The sequence below is a fragment of the Podarcis muralis genome, chromosome 14 (assembly GCF_964188315.1).
Source record: "Podarcis muralis chromosome 14, rPodMur119.hap1.1, whole genome shotgun sequence".
NCBI classification, from domain to species: Eukaryota; Metazoa; Chordata; class Lepidosauria; order Squamata; family Lacertidae; genus Podarcis; species Podarcis muralis.
The window spans coordinates 31,764,442-31,778,093 of NC_135668.1; the positions used below are offsets into that span (position 1 = coordinate 31,764,442).

Here is a 13,652-nt window from a genome sequence, read left to right on the forward strand (position 1 = left end):
CAATTTGCAAATTTCTTATCTTTAAATCCTTGCAGAAATTCGTTAGTATTTTAGTGCAAATCCTTCCCAATAGGCACATTTTTTGCGTACACATTTGACTCATATACATACATTTTTGCAAGCAATTTCCCCCAAAAGCATTTTTGTATGCTATTTTTGCTAATGCATGCATTTTATATGCATGCTTCCCTCCAATATCCTTTTTTGTTTGTTTGTTTGTTTGTTTACATTATTTAGTCGGAGGACTGCTCTGCAGAATTCAGTGAGAAGTGTGAATTTCTTAGTTTCCAATTAAAATGCAAACAAAAACCAAATCTCTCCCCCATCCTTATCTACAACCCAAAAGACACTCCCTCTGGTAACCACCCGTCACATCTCAGAAGTTGGGGGCATTTTGCAGGCAGCTTCCCATACAGGTCTCACTGGCTGGAGAAGGTCTGTGCAGGAGAAGATGGTGTAGCGAATTAATCATTATTAACACAGTCCCTGAACTATCTTTAAGCCTCCCAGTGGACAGAGATAAAGGTGCTGGAAGCAATTGCTTAAAGCATCTTTCCCCAGCCTGGAGCCCTGCAAATGCTTTGGACCCGAACTCCCAGAGCCAGTCAGGATGGCTGTGTCTCCATCAAACCTAGAACCACACAGCTGTGCTGGCTGGGACTGATGGCAGTTGTGGTCCAAATCATCTGGAGGTCACAGGTTGGGGGAGTCTGGCTTAAGTGACACCAATCAATTCACCGGTCGGGCTCAATTCTTGTACTTAACAGCAGGGCTTTGAGGACAGAGAGGAAATCTCAGGTACTGGTGCCTGCAATAAAGTTAGTAAGTCTTACACAGGATTTTTTAGCTTAAAGGAAATAGGTCTGCAATGCTGAGAGAAGTTAATTACCCTTTGCTTGTTCCTCTGAACCTGGAAAATAGGACACTTTGCTGGTGCGAGTGATTCTGGTGGTGTAGTTGCAACTCCTCATTGATGAGACGCTGCTCCACGACAGCCCCCTCCCAAAGATGCCTTTTTATCCTTCTTTGGAGGCTGGGGAGAGGGCTTGTCCTCCTTGGTGCTCATTGGTTGGTGGACAAGTAAGAGTTCTTGGTCTGCCCCTCCCTCCAGTATCTGACAGGTATTGCATACCCCTATTTTCCTCTGGAGGGGAGGACCTCAGAGGTAGGTGTTGTAATCTCAGCGCCAACAGCCAGCATCTTCGGGCAGTTGTTAGGGCTCTCGCATCCTCCTGATAGGGTTGCCAGCACCAAGGCCTCGCCTTGCCCCCTTGCACCAGGTGACTGGGTTTCTAAGCCATCATTTGAAAGGCCCAAAGTGTCCCAGAGAGACACAGTGTCAGGCATTGTGGGAAATTGTAATGGTGGGCTAGAGGCTAAGTCGCCACTGCTGCAGTGATGTGTATGGCCCAGGAAGTCCACTAAAGTAGGCAAGAGCCTGCCAAGAGGTATCTTGTCCAGGCCCCCCTCAAACCCAGAGCTAGCCCTGTATATACTAAATATCATTGATTTGTTTTGCTCTTCAGCCAAGAAAAGGCTCCCAGAGTGGCTAACAGATCACTAAAATAGGAAGAGAGGGGCACAACAGAAAATGAAACTGGATTGGGATGGAGGAGGAAATGAACAAACTCAGGAACAAGTTCATAATATTAATTTCATTTATTAAATTTGTATACTGGCCTTCATCTGAAGGTCACTGGGCAGTTCACAATATGACGCATCTTATTAATTTGGTCACCCAGAAACGGTATGCAGTTTCTTGGTATACTGTGGGATCCATTTTGTCTGGCTAGATCCATTTTTACTTGGGAATGGATATAAGGTGAGAGAAATCCAAACAACGGGGAAACTGGAGCACACCAGGAGAGAGGAAGCAAAAGAATTTGCCAGGCAAAAGTGGATGGTTGATACCCAACAGAGAAGATCCAGCCTCAGGAAACACCTGGACTGGGCCTAAAATTGGCCTACCAACCCTGCCCTCCAAAAGTGGCCTAAGGATGGTTTGGCCTGAACCGCGCCCAATGGTCCATCACATGATACTATGTGGCATCAGGGGCAGGACAAGTAAATGGCAGGAAGAATCAAGAACACACACACCACTTCAGTGCCCTCCTAGATCTTCTTTTCTAATGGCTGACACTTCTTGGACCTGACGCTTTTCCCCATTGCTCAGTGACAACAAAGTGGGTGGGGGAACCAACCAAATTCAAAAGGTGCTGAAATAAAGCTGGAGAGAAAGACTAGAAGACCCTTTTGTGTTCCTTCCAACTCTACAATTCTATGGTTCTATTAAATGCTTTCTCATTCAAACCACAGCTGCAAAGGAAGATGGTTGTGCTGGCCCAAGGGGCTGCTGGGAGTTGTAGTGCAATGCATCTGGAGGGCACCAGGTTGTCGTTCTTAGCTTGGAACATTCTGTTCCAACTTCCCGTGTCTCTTCAGCTATCCCTCTGAACTTGCACAGGAGATTCTCATTTCCCGAAATTTAGGAATGCCCATTTGCTGCTGAGTCCTTGAATTAAGATACTGGGCTTTGTCTTTTCCTTGCCTCGATTGATCATTAGCCAGGGGAGCTTCAAGGACAGAAACATCCTCATCACGTTTTTATGTTCAAGAGAGCTCAGGAGGGCTTACTCTCAAGGGCTGCACACGCATGCAAGTTTTTTTGAAGTGTGATGTCAGCATCCTTAAAATGTCATCCTCTTCCCTGCCTCAATTTAATCTGGATTTGCCATTCCCGTACTTCATTTTGGGTTTTTTTACTGAGTTTTCCACAGAAACAGCAAATCCGGATTAAATGAGGAAACAATATGAGACAGCATTTTAATGAGCACAACATCTTGTGGACAAGGTGTGAGATGCATAGCCAGAACCAGCATGGAATGTGCAATCAGCTGTCTTGTGGAAATCCCCAAAATACAAACAGATGTGTATTAAAAAAACACAAAGGAGGAAAGATTGAGAAACAAGTATGAGCAAGATTCTGTTTTGGACAAACAAATGTTTAAACCAGTGGTTCTCAACCTTTTTCCGGCCACTGTCTGCTTGGTTCTATAAACTCATCCCCAATGCCCTTACCCTACACCTCAAAAAACATTATTCAGAATAGTGGTTTGCACAACCCACTAAGGAAGACAGTAGCACAACAAAATTCAAAACGGTAACAATTAGTTGCATATTTATCCAAAATCCAATTAAAGCTATTTAGTTTAAATCCGCAAAACTGATTAAATTTATCCAGCAATGCCAGCTTTTCAAAGTCTGATAGCCATTTGCACCTCCAGCCTGCCATCTCTTCCCTCTTAGTGCCCCCTAAGTAAACCCCCCTCCCCCCGGGGGGCAGTGCCGCCCACTTTGGAACCTGCTACAGTGGTACCTCAGTTTTCGAACGCAATCCGTTCCAGAAGACCATTCGCCTTCCAAAACTTTCAAAAACTGTAGCATGCATTTTTGGAAGCATTTACGGCTTCCAAAAAGTGTTTGAAAACTGAAGCAGTTACTTCTGGGTTTTCGGCATTCGAAAATCAAACTGTTCGACTTCCAAGACGATCAAAAACTGAGGTACCACTGTATTTTAAACAGCTAAGCACAATGTTTTTGAGCTGCTCAGAAGTGCTGACAGGGCCTTGGTCTTGTGAGTCTGACTATAGACGGGTGGAGAAATTCGATTTAAACAATTGAAGCAATATTCAAACTCAAACACAGCCATCCTTCAACTTTTGCATTTCTCTGAATTTCCAGTGCAATTCTCCAGCCCAGTAATGCGTCCAAGAAATGTATGTATTATGGTTAAAGGGTGCACGAAAATCCATCTATTTGTGAAAATAACACACAAAAGTGTGTGATATTAGGGGGGAATTCTATGACACATATGTGAACATTAGTCAAAACTGCACACAAAATTTAATAAGAGAAATTTGCGTTAGGGTGCTGGTGAATTTTCATGGGGATCTTTACTTAAAAAACCTGGTGTGGAAATGGGAAGAATGGATGTAAGATTGAAGGAACAAAAAACTAAAGAAACTGAAATTGAGGGATTCACTTATTCCTGGTACTGGTGCCCTGCAAGATGTCCAGACTTGCCTCAGCATTCAGTCTCTGACAGTGGAAAGCAAAGGACTCCAGAAATAGAAACTGATTACATGTCATTACAGATTAATTTGTTGCAATGCACAAAGCACGTGCTTGTGTGAATATAATTAAAAGACTTGCCCAAAAAAATGTCATGCGCTAAAAAACCCCCCAAAACTAATAATCACAGGAAGCCAGCAATTAAAGGTCTCCTTGGAGGGAGGATGGGAACTATTAAGGGCACAATTAAGAGAAGCGCTTCAAGTGGCAGCAACAGGCTGAAGGATCGGGGATCCTGCCTCTCTGCTTGAAAAGGAGCAAGTGAAGAAGCTTCTCTTACTTTTGTGTAGGAGGCTGAATGGGGGGCTTCCCTTGTGCTTAATCCAGAAGCTGCAGTTAGTGCAGAATGCTGCTGCACTATTGTGGACAGCATTGAGGTTTTGTCACCTGTGCTCAGATCTGCACTGATTGCAGATTTGCTACTGGGTCAGGTTCAAGGTGTTACTATTAGTATATAAAACCCTTAAGAACTTGGAACCAGTACGCCTTCCCTACATGTCGGCGGGGTGGGTGGTGGGGAGGGCAGACGGAATGTTTGCGAGTGGGAGGCCGATCTGTTTGGGACCCCCTCAACATTGGGGGTGCTCTGCCCCTGCCCACAAATACTGAGGGGGCCTTCTGGACAAATTGCAGAAGAGACATCTTTTCCTGGCTGCTAGCCAGAGTAGTCCCATGTAAGCCCTACAAACAGAGTTGGTCTGCTCTGAAGAGCAGCTTCTGAAGTCAAACAAGAAGAGGGAACCATTCCCTGCACTCCCAGTTTGTGGGCTTCCCAAAGGCATCTAGCTGGCCACAGCAAAAGCAGGATGCTTGACTGACAATGTCCTGCAGCAACAAGTCCCAGAGTTGTTTGCTGTTTATCTGTCCTGAACACAGTACCAGTGGCTTTCACTGGATACAGCAGGGGCAGGGAACATCTGGTCCTCTAGATGTTGCTGAACGAAAACTCTTATCACCCCTGGCCATCGGCCATGCCTGCTGGGGCTGATGGGAGTTGTAGTTCAGCAACATCTGCAGGGCCAAAGGTCCCCCACTCCTGCGAGAGAATAAGGGAAGAAGTGAATTCAGCAGAGAGACGTGATAGGTGTAGCATTCACAGTGGCCTGCTGTGACACTGCAGTGCATCACAGTCGGGGGGGGGGGCTGTGCTGTTGACACAGCAGCTAGAGAGAGCTCTTTGGGGGTGCAGTGAGCAGGGGGCGGCCCTTGGACCTGGAATGCCAATCCTTTGGTCCTTCCGCTGTGTGATCAATCATTCATCTGGCTTTATTTCTGTGTTGGGTAATTAAGAGGCCTTGTTTATAGCTGCTGCTGTTGTTCTCTGTCGGCTGAAGGTAAAGAAGCCCGCAGATGTTTTTATTATGTTTTCCCAAGGCTCCAGGGATGGCAAGGAAATTTCCACTGGCTCATCTCAGCACAAACTGTCACACAGGTTGCATGAGACAGCCACGGGGAACCAGGGTCCTTCAGGTAAGGAAGAGGAGGAGAGCTTAGGTGGTGCGCTTTCTCCTCAACCAGCTCATTCTTCAGAGCAGAAGGCCAGCATAGAGATTAAGTGAGCTTGCATATGATGCTAAGCTTTAAGGTCGAGTGCAATCCCCCCAAAGTGCATCATATGCTTGTGGAGTGCACCTCATCCCCGACTCAGCAAATTCAGTGCTCCCTCATTTGCTGGAAGTGCCAGCTCTGCCATTAGGTGAAGTGTGGCAAACACCTCAGGCAGCAGATATAGCGGGTAGGCAATGGCGGCAACCCCCCAGCCAAGCGCCATTCCAGTGCCAGTGTCAACAGTCAACTTCTAGCCCAATCAGCTTCTTGACCTTTGCCCTGGGCAGCAAAATGTGTGGGGCCAGCCCTGATTCCTGACTGAATCCCTTACAGCCAGGTCTTTTGCTCCAGCTGCCCCCAGAACCAAGGGGCGTAACAGATGTCAGTTGCTGGCAAACACAAGCCATCAAAGGCCATTAGCAATGGCCATCTTCACTTTGCCTAAGGGCTGTAGAAAAAAGCCAAAGCTATGGATTATACAGGTACATGATGGTTGTTCATGGCTTATGCCAAAATACATACTCATGCCTGGCAGATACCTACAAAGTATGGCTTTTTTCCTGGATTTAATTGTATTCCAGGACTTATTGTTGACTGATCCATTGCACTTCCATTGAATCATGATCTTATCATTTAGTACTGTTTACATCTTTCTGCAAGAACCATTTCTCCACTCCGCATCAAATGTTCATTTCTTAAGTTGTGGACCATCTGATGTTGACAAGGCAAGCCACTGTTTGTTTCTGTATCTCTCAAACATTTGTATTGTTATTTGAAATAAAATAATTAAATGTTGGCAAGGGGAGTTATTCCCACTAATAATTATGTTTAGGGACTGTGAATGTAGCAACTCGAATTTCTTTTGTGTATATGTTTAATTTAAATTTTAACTTTTAATCAGTTGTATTGTCTTGCTTGCTTGCTTTCTCTTACATTATTGAAATGTATGTCCTTTCTTAAATAAATTTCTTTGGGAGGAAAGCTGCTGCCAGTCATTGTAGACCAGTGTTTCCCAAACTTGGGTGTCCAGCTGTTTTTGAACTACAACTCTCAGCAACCCTAACTTGCAGGACCAGTGGTCAGGGATGATGGGAATTGTAATCCAAAAACAGCTGGACACCCAAGTTTGGGTAACACTGGTAGACAAATTACATGGACCCCAATATTCTGACTCAGGATAAGCAGCTTCTTGTGTTGCTGTGAATATGGACAGAGGAGTGCAAGAGCTTCCTAAGGCTTTGATGCAGTGCTAGTCCTGCCAGCCTGGATGGCTGAATGGAATCAACATGCAAGCACAGGTCTGGAAAGGAGAGAGAGAGAGAGAGAGAGAGAGAGAGAGAGAGAGAGAGAGAGAGAGAGAGAGAGAGAGCTCCAGGATGAGAATCTACCACCTGGGGGAACCAATCTTTCCACTCCCTGACAGCCATCACCAACAGCCTGTAAACACAACCTTGATAAGGTAGCCTTGCCTCTTGCTCCAAGGAAGGTGGCCAACCTTGATGCCTCTTAACAGCAGTTTGATGTTCAGACATCAGCAAGTGGACTTTTTCCCAGGAGTGACTATTTGGCTGGTGAAAAGCACCGCCCATCAATACCTGCAAATCCAGCTGCTGTTACGAGCATAGCTGCAGCTAGTCATTGAAAAATTGGCTACCTGAGCTCCAAGCTGGGAAGCACCTCCTTCAAAAAAACCAAAAAAAACCTCTTGGGGGCCCATAATGGCAGGATGGAGATGGATGGAGCTGATGTCTCATAGAGAAGAAACAGGTCCAGAAGAAAAGGGATGGTGAAAACTGGTACCCTCCAGCTGTTGTTGGACTCCAACTCCCATCATCCTTGGCCATGCTGCCTGGGGATGATGGGAGTTGGAATCCTACAAGCATCTGGAGGGCCGCAAGTGGTCCCAATCCCTGCCAGCTGCTGTCTCGGACCTCCAAGAGCTACCTCTCTGTTACCCCCTCTTTGCAGACTCCTCCCGCTGAACTCCTTCCTGGCAGCCTTCCTGTTGTCTTAACTTTCCTCATTGCCTAGGAATTGGGGTGCATGTGTGCAAACCCATCTAATTCACACTCCCAAAAAGAATATGCAAACGAAAAAGCAGCTGTCAAAATCTCAAAATCTCGCTGTTCTCTAATCCCAAAATGTCTTTTAAAATGTGTCTATTCTAGGAAAGGGTGCCTAAAAATGAGACCTGTGAGTATAGGGCAGTATGCAAATTTATTTATGTATTTAATGCTGCTGCTGCTAATAATAATCATAATCATAAAGCATCTATTGGTAAGAAAAGTCCACAAAAAGCATCACAATGGGGTAAACTGTCTGCAAAAATATATAGCTTAGGCAAAGTTGCACACAGAAATACACTGAAATATTGTGCTTGATGGACCAAAAGTCTGGTCTAAAGCATCCCTAGGGAAAGGGATGTGGCTCAATGGCAGAGTACTTGCTTTGCAGGCAGAAGGTCCCAAGTTCAATCCTCACATCTCCAAGCAGGGTTGGGAATGTCCCTTGCCTGAAACCCTAAAGAGCTTCTGCCAAGTCCGTGTAGACAATGCTGAGCTAGACAGACCGCTGGTCTGACTCAATATAAGGCAGCTTCCTGCATTCCTCATTAAATCAGCTCTCTGTTCAAAACCATGAGGACTGGAATCTTAGCTTGGTGGTAGAGCATCTCCAGGCAGGACTGTGAAAGACTCCTGCCTGAAACCTTGCAGAGAGCTTCTGCCAAGTTAGACAGTACTGAGCTAGATGCATCAACTGGTCCGACTAAGTAGAAGGCAGCCTCCAACATTCTTATACTCATCCCCCTCTGTGTTGTCAACCTCTCCTGCCTCCTCGCCCCTGACTCTATCTCTTTGTGGCATCCCAGCTTAGCAGTGCCCAACCAAGCCCCCTTTGCAGCCCCCACTCTTCCAAGAGCCTGATACCTGAGAGTCTGGTCCGTGGCGAAATTACGTCTTTCTGGGAGCCATTTATGGGAGCGACCACCAACAGGATAGAAGACAATCTATGCCTCCTCTCCAGCGGAGAATGTGGAATAAGAAACAGACAGAATGTCATCAACGCATCCGTTAATGGGGATGGCTTAATTAGGACGTGGCTCTGCTCAGCTGACAGCACAGCCGTCAGTGCCAGGCCTCTTGAGAATGGGTCTCCAGCTGCTCGTTCATTTTGTTTTATGCTCCCCTCAGGTGGGGCATTTGAGTTCTTATCTTCATTATTTGGAATGAGAGCTTATTGATCAACTCCAAAGCCTGCTGGGGACTTCAGGAACCTTTTGGGCATGCCATCATTTGCATCCCCAGGTGCCCATTGTTTGACTTTCTACCTCTGGGGCTTCCAAGCCAAACTGCCAAAGTCAACAGATGTCAGCGTTGTCTCTGGCGAGCTTCGGCAGGTTGTGCCAAACGCATCTCTCCAGCTCCGGCATCGCTCCTGAATGTGCTATCAGTACAAAAGAAAAGGCGGTGGAGGAACCTTTTAACTATCCACTTTGCATTCTGAATATGGTACTTTCCCCCTCTTTCCTTTCTTGAGTAAAGTTTTATAAAATGCGTTAGAAGGTTCCACTGAATACCCCAAGACAAATGTACAAATAAAACCATAACCAAAAGAAACAAGTATAAAACCATGCTTTTATTCAACCATGTCTGTTGAATAAAACAGTCAATAAACATGAAAAGGGTTCTACTCTCATCCTTCTCATTATTGGAGGAAGCTGTTTGGGATGTGGGTGGCCTAGGGGGAATCTGATATTTATTAACTAATGAATGGAAACAAGGTAACGTTGGAATGATCCTGTTTCACCTTTACAGTGGTACCTCAGTTGTCAAACGTATTTCGTGCTGGAAGACCGTTTGACTTCTAAAACGTTCAACAACCGAGGCACAAAGGGTGGCCAGCAAAGTCAATGGAAAAAATAGAAAAACATGCAGCAGAAGCCGTTTGATTTCTGAGGCATGTTTGAAAAGGGAAGCAATTGCTTCCGGGTTTTCGGCTTTCAGGTTCCGAATCGTTCGACTTCTGAGACACTTGAAAACCAAGGTACCACTGTACTGTCAATGACTTGCCTATGTTGGGTCAAACACTCCAATAATGCAGTCTGCCCCCCTTTTTTGTACCACCCCTCCTTTGTGGACACAGAACCTCCCTTCCAGTTGCTAGCTAATTGCAGCTGCACTGCAGCCAGTAACATTGCTGTTAATTATCTGCATTGAATTCCATGATTGTTATCACTTTCAATGTAGGAGAATCGGATCTAGTTAGAGCAGGGGTTGTCAACCTGGTGCCTACCGCCCGCTAGTGGGCGTTTCAGGATTCCAGGTGGGCAGTAGGGTGTTCTGCGCCACACGTTACTGCAACACTGGTGGGCGGTAAGGAAATTTTACCATCAAGGAAATTGCATTGGTAGGTATAAAAAGGTTGGCTACCCCTGAGTTAGAGGGTTTGGTTGGTAATTTTGCCAAGTTCAATGAAATGCCTCCTTCCAAACTTTGTTGAGCTATAGGGCAATCCCACCACATATGAAGCACTGATCCTATTTTCTGGATCCATGCAGACACAGGAAGTTTCAGGTGCTGCCCAGTTCCCCACATGGAAAATAAAGATGAGGAGAAAGATGGAAAGGGTTGCTCCTCAGAGTTGTGAAGAATTTCAAGGATTTAATGAGGACAGGCAATGAATCTACCGCCGATTCTGAACTTTCCTCTGCCACAGACTCTCTCAGCTCACTAAGCCCTGTTATCTCTTCAGCTTCTGACACCTCCTCCTCCCAGTCTTCTTCCTCTGACCATTCATCATTTTCCCACCATCACCACACCCCTGACTCTGAGCCTTCTTCCCTTGAGGATCCCCCAGCTGGTTCCTCCCATCATTCCTCTGTGGCCAACCATCCATGGCAGCCAGTGACTGCCACAGTGAAGATCCAAAATGTCCACCACAGAACATTCCCCAGAATCTCGGTGGTGCATGGATGTTCCTTGGCAAACAAGCTGATGAAGATGAAGACTGAAAGACTCAAGGCCAAAGAGAAGAGTCCTCCTCTTCCACCTGTAGGCCCAACCTCTCTATTACAGCCTTGTGCAACATGTTCTGTTCTTCAGGCATGCTAGCCAAATTCTGAACTCCAATTTGAGTTCAATAGCTGACATATTTCCCTTTAAAGAGCTATGCTTTAAAAGGCAATAAAGAAGGAAAAACTTGTCCGGAAAATCCTTATCTTCTTGTAGCGTGATCTGTGGTGCAGTTATTGGCCAGTCCACAACGCGGAATGAGAAAGTTACACAACAGTTGTTTAGAGTGAAACGGCTCAGAAATATCTAGTAGCAGTTATATAGGTTTTATATGGTCCCTATGAAAATTTACAGGTGCTATTTTGAAACCAATTGATTTTTACAGGGCTACTAAAATATAGGTGGAATTTTCCAAAAGAATGCTGACAAGAGTCTGGCCGTTTACCCCTAGGTTAGTCTTCCCCAACCTGGTGCCCTCCAGATGGTTTGAACCACAACCTTTGCTGCAGATGTGAAGCATGGACCATGCATTTTGGACCGTGCTGTTTGGTTGTGGGAGTCTGTTGACCTAGGCAATCTGGAAAGGAATGTGAAAAAAATCCCTGGAATGCAAGGCAGTTTGGATTGCCACAACATTATTTTATAAGCAACAGCGCAATATTTGCTTGTTTGCTCACATTCATATCACACCTTTTCCTCCAAGTAGAGCAAAGTGGCACACGTGGTTCTCCTCCTCCTCCTCCTCATTTTAATCCCCCACAACAACCCTGTGAGGTAGGTTAGGCTGAGAGGCAGTGACTGGCCCCCCAAAATCACCCAGTGAGCTTTAGTGGCCAAGTGGGGATCTGAACCCCAGTCTCCCAAGTCCCAGTCCAACACTCTCACATTACACATTACATTGACTCTCTGATCTTTAATCATCAGTGTGATCCATCAATACTTTAGCTTATTAAATGTACTGGCTAATGTGGGAAGTCAGTTCCCATGTAGAACAGATGTCACAGGGAGGTTTCAAGGACAGAGCAAACGCTTTGCTTCAGAAGGCCCCATAGCTCCCACCAGACTGTGCCACATCTTATTTAAGACACCACCCTTGTTAACACATTCCACTTTTCTTTTTCTTTTTACAAAGGCTCATCTCAAAAAGGATATTGGATACCAGGATGGTTAAAAAGAGCTCTGCAGTGCTGAATTAGGCCAGAGGTGGTCCAGCCATTCCAGCATCCTGTTCTCACTGCGGCCAGCCAGATGTCCCTTTGGGATGCCCACGAGCAGGACCTGAGTGCAATCCCACACACCCAATCCTCATTTTGATATGTGATTTCCACTAACATGTTTTTGTGCAAACTTCCCATCCATGTGAAACATTCTTGTTATGTGTTATTTGCTTGGAGAACTGCATCACGAAAGGCAGAGAGGTGCAAATTCCCAAGGATAGCTGTGTTCCCGTTTGCAGACTGTTTCGGAAAGTGTGGATCAGGAGAGTTCACAGCAAAATCTGAGCCAAACCAAATTTCTCTGCCTCCCCTCCCCTGGTTATCCTCAAGACAGCGAATGGTACAGATGGGCATCATGACAATTTTACGTATATTTAAGCTACAAGGTAATCAAGACCACCCACTCCCCATTTCCCTCTAATTTCATTGCTTTGTTGTCTCTTCCCACTACCACAGGTGCCTGTCCACTGAGGATGACATTTCAGGGACCTGACAACGTGGTCCGCAGTCCCCAAATCTCATGCCGTAACAAACTTGTCAGGCTTTAAGGTATCACAAGGCACTTGGTTGTTTCCCTTGGGAATTATGTAATCTCAGGCTTACAGAAGGCAGGGCTTTGCTGGGGAGGATGCCTGCGCTCTGCAGTGCAGCTATTTTTGGAGCTGATAAGTACGGGGGCTCACAGTGAAAAATGCAGCAGGAAGAGAGATGTATTAGGAGTGTAGCAGCGGGGTATGAACAGCACTGACTGGAGGATGCTCAAAGCATCAGAGGCAAGCTGGAACACTTTGGAACGGCTACAGAGTCCCTGGGATTCAAGAATTCTATTGGGTGGTTTTGCAAGCGATGCTGTGGAAACCCCCTCTCTCTGCCCCTCCACCCTAGCTCCTGTATCCTTGAAAGGTCCTTGAAGGCTTGCAAGTAGCCACACAGCTGATTGATTTAATTTTTTTGGATTTTTTTTTAAGGAGGCCACCCTTTCTCAGGGAAGCACACAGCAAAGGAAACTCCTGCAGGTTCCAGCAGAGTGTAAAGGGAACTTTCGGGCAGGAGTTGTCAGGGTGAATCTGGGAAAGCCTGCTCAGGAGCCAAAGCCGGCACATGCCAGGGGGCCGCCACAGTTCCCCATGGCAACTGGGAGCTCAGTTTGCTCAGCGCTACAGACCTCCAAACCTCAAGCACAAGAAAACTCCCCACCTCTTGACCCGCAGCTTGGATTGAACGCCCCAGTTAGGGACCAGTCCAAAGAATCAGTTTGTTTGCCCACAAATAAGCAAGAGGGGCCATGTGACTTGGCAGGCCACATTTTGTCAGGATGACAAAGGCTCTATTGTAAGTCCTGGGTCAAATCCAGTACGAGAGTGTGCCTCGCTGAATTAGTTCTACAAGGAGCCACTCGGGACAAAACCCAGGTTGACGGGGGTTGGGGAGGCACCACAAAATCCTGAGCCACACCCAACAGGGGATTATTATTATTATTATTATTATTATTATTATTATTATTATTATTATTATTATTATTTGTACCATGCCCATCTGGCTGGGTTTCCCCAGCCACTCTGGGCAGCTTCCAACAAAGATGAAAAATACAATAAATGTCACACATTAAAAACTTCCCTGAAGAACAGGGCTGCCTTCAGATGTCTTCTAAATGTCAGGTAGTTGTTTATCTCTTTGACATCTGATGGGAGGGCGTTCCACAGGGCAGGAGCCACTACCGAGAAGGCCCTCTGCCTGGTTCCCT

General features: G+C 46.0%; 1 protein-coding gene across 1 annotated transcript in view; it reads right to left on the reverse strand.

The window, feature by feature from the left end:
- The window catches only part of SLC5A11 (solute carrier family 5 member 11), a 342,594-nt gene that overhangs the window by 215,947 nt on the left and 112,995 nt on the right, over nt 1-13,652 (reverse strand). The window lies entirely within an intron of this gene.